Source organism: Alosa pseudoharengus, unplaced genomic scaffold, assembly GCF_046254945.1.
Source record: "Alosa pseudoharengus isolate Yale_2024_CS ecotype anadromous, Long Island Sound unplaced genomic scaffold, YU_APseudo_1.1 YU_APseudo_1.1_scf_22, whole genome shotgun sequence".
Taxonomy (NCBI): Eukaryota; Metazoa; Chordata; class Actinopteri; order Clupeiformes; family Clupeidae; genus Alosa; species Alosa pseudoharengus.
The window spans coordinates 14,011,933-14,025,052 of NW_027468680.1; the positions used below are offsets into that span (position 1 = coordinate 14,011,933).

Below are 13,120 nucleotides of genomic sequence, written 5' to 3' on the forward strand. Positions count from 1 at the left end.
AAGACACACACACACAGATACACACTGTGATGTCACGAGAGGCTGCGTCCTGGAGGGGCGCTACATTCCCCTGAGATGGCTGCAGTCACGGACAGCTTTGGCTCCATCTGCTGGGGGAGTTGGAAACTCCACCCCTCAACACACGAGATCCCAACACACCTGAGACCGATCAGGGCCTGATGAGCCAAAGGGCTTTTTAAGGCGCAGAGACGCAGTTGGTGTCAGAGTGGGGTTTGGGAGACAAGCTCCAAGTTGTGCTCTCAGAGAAGCTACAGACCGTCGAAGTAGCACTTTCCACGTGAAGTACTTGAAGACTGGAATACTTACCTGAAGACTGGAATACTTACCTGAAGACTGGAATACTTACCGCTGGATTGGCCACGGGCTGCGGCACTGACTAAAGTAAGGCTGAAGACCGGTTTCCAAGAAGATATTTTCCTGAGGGAATTGGACTATGATTTCACGTTTGAAGAGACATTAAGTTTTGACTGTTGAAAGATCAACCTTAGTTACCCTTTTGAACTTGGCATACCTTTTTGTTAATTCCCAAGAACTTTATTAAAAACCTTCGTTGTGTTATAACCTTGTGTCCTTGCACTGCTGAACTGTCCCGCTGAGAGCCGTGTAGCCTCTCATGATATCACAACACACATTAGACATGCAGGCATACGCACGCACACACGCACAGGTACGCACACACAGCGTCACACACCAACCCAGTCTCACGTCTGAACGTGTCACTGTCACGTTAATTAATCTATTGGGACGTGTTGTGTAACACGTTTCCTTGTTAAAAAACGTGTTGAGCAAAACGTAATTATCGTGTTACTATCACGTTGTATTTCGCTTTCAACGAGCCAACAGAACTACGTCATCTGTCAAAAAAGCCTGACCTCACAAAATGGGGAGAATGTTATTTGATGCTTTTGACGTGCAGTTTCACACTCTTAAGCCTGTTTTGAGTTGTGGATTAGAAGGAGCCACCTTCTGGCTAGCAGTTTGAGAAGCCTGAACCCCAGAATCCAGAAACAATAACCGAGCAGGGACGGAGAAAAAAGAAGAATCCAAATGGGAAATGAGGTGAGCCTTGCTACTGCCGCTAGCATGATTATTTTGCTAGCAATTGAGCAAAACATTTTAAAGTTGATTTAACATGAAATAGTAGCCTATGCATGGGCAATACTGTGAATTCAGAGTAGGCTTGCACAACTTATAATTTAGCTAACGTGCATGATGTAATGTTACATTAATCTGTAAAACAGCTGTTGTCTGTAAATTAGCGTAATATTGTTAGTGTGGGCTACAGCTAACAGCTGGGCCTATCAGCCAGGCATGTATAATCGATAATCATGATGAACGTGAATAGATTTCGTTGGGAAAACGCGCATTGTTATAGGCCACATATCAGGTATAAAACAATTGTATTCTGATACAGCAGTTCTCCAGATGTTAGATATTCACTTATATTATAATATAATATTGTATTTCTTTAACCTGATTAAGAGAGGGGTTTAATTCAATAGAGAATTGCAATGTGTGTAGTATTATATTAGATAATAATATAGATATTAGATTAGGCTAGATTTAGATTAGATTCAACTTTATTGTAATTTAAAAGAGTAGGCTACAGGTACAGAGCCAATGAAATGCAGTTGACATCCAACCAGAAGTGTAGTTAGATAAATAGGCAAGTTTTCCAGATGACATGTGTACAGAGACAGAAATAGCCTATACAGTGAATATGGAATGTGTGTCTAGCCTATAACAAAACAAATTGATAGTAATACATACAGTAATAATGATAATAGCAGTAATTACAGTAGGCCACTCGCACTGTTGTTGGTGACGTGTCTGTTTCCTATTGTTCCATGCCACTCTCCTACTGTCTCCTTTACTGTCCTGCGCCACTCGCCTACTATATTTTGCCTCTTGCCTACTGTCCAGCACCATTCGTCTACCGTCTCCTATGCTGACCCACGCCACTCACCTACTGTTTCCTAACTGTCCCATGCCACAAACTGTAACATTAAGCTGACACAATCTTGCTGCACGGTTACTTATCTGCATGCAATCACTATTGCCAGCTGTTATGAGTAAACATTATATTGGGACACCAATATATTTCTGATTCATGGGCAGTGTATTTGCTACTGAAGAAAAGGAGAACACATAGTAATTGTTCTTGGATGGGTATTTAGAGTAAGGTTTCTATTGATTTTTTTCAGATAAGGCCTCTTCATTTTCAACTGTGAAGGATCTACATGGACTTGGTCTGGATAGCCTTTCCTGTTTTGATGAGCCAGTCGGTATGTATTAGACATTCTTTAGGATAAAAGGATAAAAGGAGCCATATGTTATCAAAAATTCTACACCCATATGTAGAAAAGCTTTGTTGCTGTTTGTTATTGTTGTTGTTGAAAACTACGTTGAATGCAAAGAGATACATATGTCCCTTGAGAGGAGAGGGATGAGTGTGGATGGTTGAATTGTCCAACAGGCATAAAAATCTGATTGTGTATGATTGTGTTTGTGTCTGTATATGATTTTTTTGTACTTGTTGCATTTTAAGCATGCTTATATACTTTACGCCATGGTGGTCTAAATTGTCTTTATTGCCACTTGCAGGGTCTAGAGGAAAAACCCTATATGAGCCCCAGGGTGAGTAGTGTATAATTACTTTATCCCAAGCTTGATTTTCGTAGAAAGGTGTTCAAACCAAAGTCAAACCAAAATCTTCTAAAATAATAGATAGATAGATAGATAGATAGATAGATTTATTATTTGTCCTTTCGGAAAATTGTTCTGCGCCATACAGTAGACAGTTAGACAAGACTGAATACAAGACGGAATATAGACCAGAATTTCCCTCACCCCAACCGCCCCCACCCTACCACACCCCCACACATACACAACATCTGGGGCCGTATTCACAAAGAATTTTAAGGCTAAAAGTAGCTCCTAAGTGGCGAATTTAGGAGCAACTCCTAAAAATAATGGGCGTGTCACTCCTAACTTTAGGACTCCTAATTTTTTTCACTAAAAGTAATTCACAAAGCATTTTAGACCTAAAAGTAGCACCTAAGTCTGGGACAGCTTAAAAGTAGTCGAGAGGACTCCTAACTCACTAAGACCTATTCACAAACAGCTTTTTGTGGCATTTCACGTTGCGATGTTTTGAAATGCGTCGCCTATGCGGCAACAGGAGCTTCCAATCGCGAGGGAACAATTTTGCATTCATAAAAGGGATGCAATAACGCCACCAACAACAACCAAAACTACTCATTGTTAACATGTAAATTAAATGTAACGTTTCATTGTGAATCAAATTAAAATGGTCTCTTCTTTGCAAACGTAGGCATATGTGACATTCAATAATGTTGCAAAAGATACTGCATCAGTCCGTATGTTTCATTAGGCTACTACTGTAGGCTATTTGTTTTGCCTTACTCTTTATTCATTTAGGCTAGGCCTTTTTATTCAATTATTCATCATCTTCCGTCCTTCGAGCTACTTGTGTAGCGCACGCATTCTCAGACCTGTCACCTGTCACTCATCATCGTAAGGGAGGTGTTTGGAATCATTCCCGCGTTACAATCATCAGCCAATCAAGGTGGTCACTTCAGTCAAGCTCGTGCATGAGTAATGACGTCATCCATAGCAACGAAGACTCACTCTTAGTTTAGGAGTTGCCATTTTTCCTTACTAAGAGTAGGTCTGAAAGGCTTTGTGAATAACTTTTAAGAGAAAACTCCTAGCTAAAATCTTTTAGTGCGATTTAGGAGTACTCCTAGTGGTAAGATAAAAGGCTTTGTGAATACGGCCCCAGGACAGAAGACATAGACTCCACTACACATGTATAGAATGATAAAGTGCAGTTGTGCATACTGTGATAGTCCAGCTGGAAAAAAAGTGCATGGTCCTGCAGGTAACGTCTTGTTCAACAATGTAATGCTAGTTGGAATGAATTACCTACTGGCTCAATTTGTTTGGAAAGAAGGTAGCCTGAACTTCCCTGATGGCAACACCTCATATGCCTGGTGTATGGGATGTGACATATCTCTATTAATTGCATGACCTTTCTTCAACACCCTTCTTTCACAGGTCGTAGCAATACTGTCTAGTTTTTTCCCCTCAACATTGCTGGCCATGTTAACTATCTTGTTTTTTTTTGTCACTGACAAAGAGAAATACCAGGTAACACAACAAAAAAGTAGCATGCTCTCCACGTTATGGTTAAATTATCGGAATGAGTGCGATGGTGATGCAATCCTGCTTTTCAATTAGTTGAGATGGTGTTTGACATTAAATTATAAGCAGGTCAGTTTCACATAATAAGCTATTTGTTTCTTTGGGTCTGGGTAATTCATGTGACAAAAAATTCTGTTATAGGCTTCTACCGTTTTTCTGAAAAACAAAGCAGTACAACAACATTTCTATCTCCAAAATAATGCATTGTACGCATGTGTGTACTACGTAGTGCATGCAGCTTTTAATGTCCAAAGTAGCCTATACTGATTTTCCTGCATAAGAACTACAAATACTCCTCCAAAACTACAGTCTTGACACTTGAAGTTGTGGAGTTATATTTTAGTAGCCTATTCTATAATAGAATAAATACCCACATCAGTTTTACCCTTGTCTCACCTGTATACAACATATGTCTATGAATTGCAGTAGTGATCAAATGAAAAAGGAAAGAAAGGTGTCCTGATGTGTTGTTTAGGGATGGTCCTGCAATGTTTTCTCGACATATTTTTATGTCTTTTTTTTCTCCCCTCTACTTATGTTTTCACAGATCCTTGCTCCTATCCTGATGTATGGGTTGCACTTCATTATATGACTCTAACAGAACACTCACAGAAAGGAGAGTGGTGTCAAACTACAAGACAGCCAGCATGTAAGCAAGGCCTTGTTTGTCCTTGTTTGGCTACTCATTTGTCTACTTCCTGAAGAGGCTGAAGCATGATGGCCTTGACACCTCAGTCCTTGCTTCCATTAACAGCTGTGTTATGGAGTGCATCCTCACATCATGGTCTACTGCAGCGGTGGATACAGAGGACAATTGGCAGGTATTTTACGTCACTTTTACATTACTTTTACTGTGATTTTGCTAGATATGGTTGTCGCTGTGCTGAATATAGGCCCATATTGTAGATCGAGAAACCGACTGTACAACTGATACATCTTGGGCTATACTATTAAGGGACAGCTGAATTGACCACCTAAACCATATATTTTCTGAAAGCAAATAGCCTCTAGAAGTCAATTAATATACATTAAGACATGTCCCACCTTCCTACTGACTTTGGTGCATCATAAGGCGTACATAGGCCCATATTGTAGATCGAGAAACGCATTGTACAGCGGATACATCTTGGGCTATACCATTAAAGGACAGCTGAATTGACCACCTAAACCATATATTTTCTGAAAGCCTATAGCCTCTAGATGTCAATTAATATACATTAAGACATGCTCCACCTTCTTACTGACTTTGGTGCATCATAAGGCGTACATAGGCCTATATTGTAGATCGAGAAACCGACTGTACAACTGATACATCTTGGGCTATACTATTAAGGGACAGCTGAATTGACCACCTAAACCATATATTTTCTGAAAGCCTATAGCCTCTAGATGTCTATTAATATACATTAAGACATGTCCCACCTTCCTACTGACTTTGGTGCATCATAAGGTGTACATAGGCCCATATTGTAGATCGAGAAACTGACTGTACAACTGATACATCTTGGGCTATACTATTAAGGGACAGCTGAATTGACCACCTAAACCATATATTTTCTGAAAGCCTATAGCCTCTAGATGTCAATTAATATACATTAAGACATGTCCCACCTTCCTACTGACTTTGACATATCATAAGGTGTACATAGGCCCATATTGTAGATCGAGAAACGCATTGTACAGCGGATACATCTTGGGCTATACTATTAAGGGACAGCTGAATTGACCACCTAAACCATATATTTTCTGAAAGCCTATAGCCTCTAGATGTCAATTAATATACATTAAGACATGTCCCACCTTCCTACTGACTTTGACATATCATAAGGTGTACATAGGCCCATATTGTAGATCGAGAAACGCATTGTACAGCGGATACATCTTGGGCTATACTATTAAGGGACAGCTGAATTGACCACCTAAACCATATATTTTCTGAAAGCCTATAGCCTCTAGATGTCAATTAATATACATTAAGACATGTCCCACCTTCCTACTGACTTTGACATATCATAAGGTGTACATAGGCCCATATTGTAGATCGAGAAACGCATTGTACAGCGGATACATCTTGGGCTATACTATTAAGGGACAGCTGAATTGACCACCTAAACCATATATTTTCTGAAAGCCTATAGCCTCTAGATGTCAATTAATATACATTAAGACATGCCCCAACTTCCTACTGACTTTGGTGCATCATAAGGCATACATAGGCCCATATTGTAGATCGAGAAACGCATTGTACAGCTGATACATCTTGGGCTATACTGTTAAGGGACAGCTGAATTGACCACCTAAACCATATATTTTCTGAAAGCCTATAGCCTCTAGATGTCAATTAATATACATTAAGACATGCCCCAACTTCCTACTGACTTTGGTGCATCATAAGGCATACATAGGCCCATATTGTAGATCGAGAAACGCATTGTACAGCTGATACATCTTGGGCTATACTGTTAAGGAACAGCTGAATTGACCACCTAAACCATATATTTTCTGAAAGCAAATAGCCTCTAGATGTCAATTAATATACATTAAGACATGTCCCACCTTCCTACTGACTTTGGTGCATCATAAGGCGTACATAGGCCTATATTGTAGATCAAGAAACCGATTGTACAACTGATACATCTTGGGCTATACTATTAAGCGACAGCTGAATTGACCATCTAAACCATATATTTTCTGAAAGCCTATAGCCTCTAGATGTCTATTAATATACATTAAGACATGTCCCACCTTCCTACTGACTTTGGTGCATCATAAGGTGTACATAGGCCCATAATGTAGATCGAGAAACGCATTGTACAGCGGATACATTTTGGGCTATACCATTAAGGGACAGCTGAATTGACCACCTAAACCATATATTTTCTGAAAGCAAATAGCCTCTAGGTGTCAATTAATATACATTAAGACATGTCCCACCTTCCTACTGACTTTGGTGCATCATAAGGCGTACATAGGCCCATATTGTAGATCGAGAAATGCATTGTACAGCTGATACATCTTGGGCTGTACTATTAAGGGACAGCTTAGTTGACCACCTAAAGCATATATTTTCTGAAAGCCTATAGCCTCTAGATGTCAATTAATATATATTAAGACATGTCCCACCTTCCTACTGACTTTGACATATCATAAGGTGTACATAGGCCCATATTGTAGATCGATCGAGAAACGCATTATACAGCGGATACATCTCGGGCTATACTATTAAGGGACAGCTGAATTGACCACCTTAATCATATATTTTCTGAAAGCCTATAGCCTCTAGATGTCAATTAATATACATTAAGACATGTCCCACCTTCCTACTGACTTTGGTGCATCATAAGGCGTTTGCAGGAAGGTGGACCATGTGCTAATGTATTATGTTAACTCACATGTATAAGTGACAAGCTTTAAGAAAATATATGGTTTGCATGGCTGAAACTGCTTTGCCTTTATGTTGGAGCTCAAAACCTATCATATGCCCCATTCATTTGCCAATATACAAAATAGTGCCATGTATTCATTTATGTCCTCCAACGTTTGCAGGAAGGTGGGCCATGTGCTAGTGTATTAAGGGACAGCTGAATTGACCACCTAAACCACATATTTTGTGAAAACCCATAGCCTCTAGATGTCAATTAATATTAATTAAGACATTTCCCACCTTCCTACTTACTCTGGCATATCATAAAGCATACATAGGCCCATATTGTAGATTGAGAAACAAATTGTTCAGTTAATACAATTTGGCGTACACTATTAAGGGACAGCTGATTCAACCACCTAAACCATACTAGGACTTGGTCCACCCTCTTTAAATACTTTTGCGCACTATATTAAAGGCATAGACCTGCATTTTATAAGTGGACTTTATAGTCATCAGTATGTTTGAACATGTCAAGAGAAACACTGAGATTGTAGTTTCTTTCTTTGTACACTTGTTTTATCTCTATTTCTAATTTCCAGGTTGTCAGCTGTTATCAGGCTCATCACCAAAGCAGAAAGACATGCCAGGAAGGAGCAAGGCACAGGCCAGGAAGGAGCAAGGCAAAGCCCGGGGATTTTTCTGCAGTTGTTGCTGCCCGTTATAGAAGGACTGCTCCTGAGAATAGATGGGTGTCTACATCGTTTTGCAAAATGGGTCTTCTACACATGATGTTTGTCAAGCACTGCTCATTGACTGGACAGGTGTCCTCTGTATTGTGACCATTGGTCATAGGCGCCACATGACTGTCTCAAAGTCCTCTACATCATTCCGGTGACGGGACTTCTGGCCTAGTCTGACAGGATGGGTCTTGTGTTACTGTAACCAGACGGCTCAACAATGCATCATTCTCGTCCATGCCCTCATCGCCTCAAGACTGGAGTACTGCAACAGCATTCTCTATGGTCTTGAAAAATATTATTGTCTTTATTATTATTATTATTATTATTATTATTTACAGGTCTCTCTGCACCCGAACCAGCAGGTTCAGAGGAAGCTTCTTTTCTGTGGCTGTCACCCGACTGGACTGTAGCTCTGTATCCCGGTGACAACCAATCAACTAAGCCCCCAAATACCCTATTCCACCCATAGTGTTATTTATTTACAAATGCACATACTGTAATTACAATTATACATAACCATATTCTACTTCTCTTCATGCTATCCATCCTGAACATACACTTCTTACTACTCTTATAATGTTACTGTTTCTGCACTACAATGGTACTGTTACCACACTGCACATATCTGTCTATATGGTTCATACTGAATATCCATATTTATTCTGTTTTTCTCATATGTTCTGTTAATACACTGCCCATATTTATATCTAATTTATATTACTCTAAACCACTTTCTGTAAACCAACTGCATATTACTGTCTACACGACACTATACAGTATTTCTTGTCCTGCCTATGCACCATCTGTCTATACTTTGTATATCACATTGCACTTTTGCTTTGTACAGGGTTCCCACGGGTCATAGAATTTCTGGAATATCATGGAATTTTAGAAAGTCTATTCCAGACATGGAAAGTCAGGGAATTTTTATCATTTTGGGGGCAAGGTCATGGAATATCAGGGAATTTTGTCGTAGTGGTTTATGATGTACTAGCCAAAATGCATATTTCCACACAGTATTGGTGTATATCTGGTTATTAGCTTTACAGCTTGCTTGAGTAGCCCAACTGCCAATGCCTATTTATTCATCTCTCGCTCTAAAAAAGTAAAAGACTCTTGATGCGGGTGCTCTGAAATCATTGGTCGGTATATTGTAAGTCATGGAAATTCAGGTGTTTTGTCAGGGAAAAGTCATAGAATTTTACATTTGACTTAGAGTGGGAACTCTGTACTTTTACTCTGCACAATGACAATAAAGGTGAATCTGATCAAATGTAAATTATTATTTAGTGCCTGTAGTGCTGCTTTGTATTAGCATACCTTTGCTGTTTGTTTTATGTGTATTGGACAACCCCCTGTTTAAAGCAATCACAAACTTACAGATTTTGATTGATCTTGATACACAGATGTGTGTTGTGCTGAAATAAACCCAATTTCACTTATCTTAGGTGCTGTGAGACTTTTGATGCACAAGAAATCTTAAGAAATGGCCGTTCAGAGAGCATTGTTTTGACAGATGTTGACCAACAAAGTTCTTAAATCATACACAAATCATTAAAACATCCATATTTTGATTGAATATGATGCACAGAAGTGTGTTGTGCTGAAATAAACCCAATTTCACTTATCTTAGGTGCGGTGGGAATTTTGATGCACAAGAAATCTTTAGAAATGGCCGTTCAGAGAGCATTTTTTGACAGATGTTGACCAACAAAAGTTATTAAATCATACACAAACCATTAAAACATCCATATTTTGATTGAATATGATGCACAGAAGTGTGTTGTGCTGAAATAAACCCAATTTCACTTATCTTAGGTGCGGTGGGAATTTTGATGCACAAGAAATCTTTAGAAATGGCCGTTCAGAGAGCATTTTTTGACAGATGTTGACCAACAAAAGTTATTAAATCATACACAAACCATTAAAACATCCATATTTTGATTGAATATGATACACAGAGGTGTGCTGTGCTGAAATAAACCCAATTTCACTTATCTTAGGTGCTGTGGGACTTTTGATGCACAAGAAATCTTAAGAAATGGCTGTTCAGAGAGCATTGTTTTGACCAACAAAAGTTCTTAAATCATACACAAACCATTAAAACATCCATATTTTGATTGAATATGATACACAGAGGTGTGCTGTGCTGAAATAAACCCAATTTAACTTATCTTAGGTGCTGTGGGAATTTTGATGCACAAGAAATCTTCAGAAATGGCCGTTCAGAGAGCATTTTTTGACAGATGTTGACCAACAAAAGTTCTTAAATCATACACAAACCATTAAAACATCCATATTTTTATTGAATATGATACACAGAGGTGTGCTGTGCTGAAATAAACCCAATTTCACTTATCTTAGGTGTTGTGGGACTTTTGATGCACAAGAAATCTTCAGAAATAACTGTTTAGAGAGCATATTTGACAGATATTGACCAACAAAAGTTCTTAAATCATAAACAAACCATTAAAACATCCATATTTTGATTGAATATGATACACAGAGGTGTGCTGCGCTGAAATAACCCCAATTTCACTGATCTTACCTGCCATGGCAAGTTTGATGCACCGGGCATACTCAGAAACTACAATTGAGACACCCATATGGCCAGACAGGCCTAGGTAAGTGTCACACCCATTATTTCATGAAATGTCAACATGTGGCACATATTTTGATACAGGGAATGATAACAAACGTGTTTGTCAAATTTGAGACCTCTAGCTGCTTGTATGTTGTCAGGAGGCGGAGCCAAAGATTGGAAAATGTAGATTTCTAGGGGGCGCTATAGAGTCTATGAATGTGTGAGGTGTGATTTTACATATCTCGTATATTTTATGTCATAGATAGATGTCACATGCCAAATGTAGTCTGTTTATGAGGTATGCAAGTTAGAAATGCTAACCCTAGGTTTAAAAGGCCATAATTTTCATAGGTCAGACAGGCCTTGATAGGATTACACCAGTTAATTCAAGATAGTACCAACATGTGGCACATATTTTGATACAGGTAATGATAACAAACTTGTTTGTCAAATTTGAGACCTCCAGCTGCTTGTATGTTGTCAGGAGGCGGAGCCAAAGATTGGAAAATGTAGATTTCTAGGGGGCGCTATAGAGTCTATGAATGTGTGAGGTGTGATTTTACATATCTCGTATATTTTATGTCATAGATAGATGTCACATGCCAAATTTAGTCTGTTTATGAGGTATGCAAGTTAGAAATGCTAACCCTAGGTTTAGATGGCCATAATTTGCATAGGTCAGACAGGCCTAGATAGGATTACACCAGTTAATTCAAGATAGTACCAACATATGGCACATATTTTGATATACGGGATGATAACAAACTAGTTTGTCAAATTTAGGACATCTAATGACTTGTGTGTTGCCAGGAGGCGGAGCCAAATATAGGAAATATTGGATTTCTAGGGGGTGCTATAGAGTCTGTGAATATGTGAGATGCGATTTAACTACACACTCAAATATAGCTGCTTGTGTGTTGTCAGGAGGCGGAGCCAAAGATTGAAAAAAAAAAGGATTTGTAGGGGGTGCTACAGAGTCTGAATATGTGAGGGTTGAGTCCATTTCACTATATTTTGTGTCATCCAAGGATGTTACATGTCAAATTTAATCAGTCATATTCTAGTTAGAAATGCGAAACCAATGTGTACATGTCCATAAATTGCAAAGGTCAGACAGGTCAGATAAACTTACACCAGTAATTTTCAACTAATAACATGTAGCACAAATTGATATAAAGGGCATAGAAATTGGCAACTGGTTTGCCGTATTTGAGACCAGTAGCTGAGTTTGTATTGCTGTAGCTTCCTGGATGTGTGAGGTCATTTCACTTTGAGGTTTCTGAATGTGTGAGGTAATTTCACTCCGATCCCATATTTACTAACCCTAGGTTAATAGGTCATAGGTTAGACAGGCCTTTGTAGGGTCACACCAATTACTTCACAACATTAGCACATATAATGCATGGGATGAAAACAGACTTATCTGAGGTTAATTTAAGCCTTGACCTTGCTGATGAAAACCAGAGTGCAGTCAATCAGTGGTCCAAACATATAGAACCAGTACAAGTGAAAGACAATTCAAGTAATTATTTACATGGAGAGTCCTTTACTATCAAAGATGCTTTAATGTACATTGATACATGAAGGGGATATTGAAGTACTCCCTAAGTCCCAAAGAAGGATGACAATACAATAGTATTATAGTCAATTAACATTATTCAATAAAGAATATGGTTACAATTTCAATCATGATTTAAGGAAATTGACTTTCAAAAACTATTGTAATCAGTTAGCGTTTTTAAAGTGATTATGGATTTTTATAGTCTAAGAGCAAAAATAGTAGTACTGCTTAAGCCTATATGATGCACCAAAGTAAATAGGAATGTTGGACATGTCTTAATTCATATTAATTGACATCTACAGACTATAGGCTTTAAGGAAATATATGGTTTAGATGGTCAATTCAGCTGTCCCTTAATAGTGTAGGCCAAAATGTATTAGCTGAACAAAATTCTTCTAAGTTACCCTAGCAACAACCTAGCAACCAACATAAGAACCATAGCAACAACCTAGCAACCATATTAATTACCCTACCAACAACCTCACAACTACCACCACAATGTCAACCGAGCAACCACCATTGCAACCAACATGATTAACCTTGCAACCAGCATAGCAACCACTTTATTTGGAATAGCAACCACCATATCTACTCTAGCAACATCCTAGCAATAACCTGTA

The 13,120-nt window shown here is 38.7% G+C and overlaps 1 long non-coding RNA gene across 1 annotated transcript; it reads left to right on the forward strand.

Annotated features, from left to right (window-relative positions):
- The first annotated feature begins 715 nt into the window (after nucleotides 1-715).
- Nucleotides 716-9,797, forward strand: LOC143139842 (uncharacterized). The gene is made up of 5 exons (XR_012990461.1): nucleotides 716-1,080; nucleotides 2,226-2,306; nucleotides 2,626-2,658; nucleotides 4,796-5,069; nucleotides 8,215-9,797. It is a non-coding gene; the product is annotated as an uncharacterized LOC143139842 (long non-coding RNA).
- Nucleotides 9,798-13,120: the final 3,323 nt, after the last annotated feature.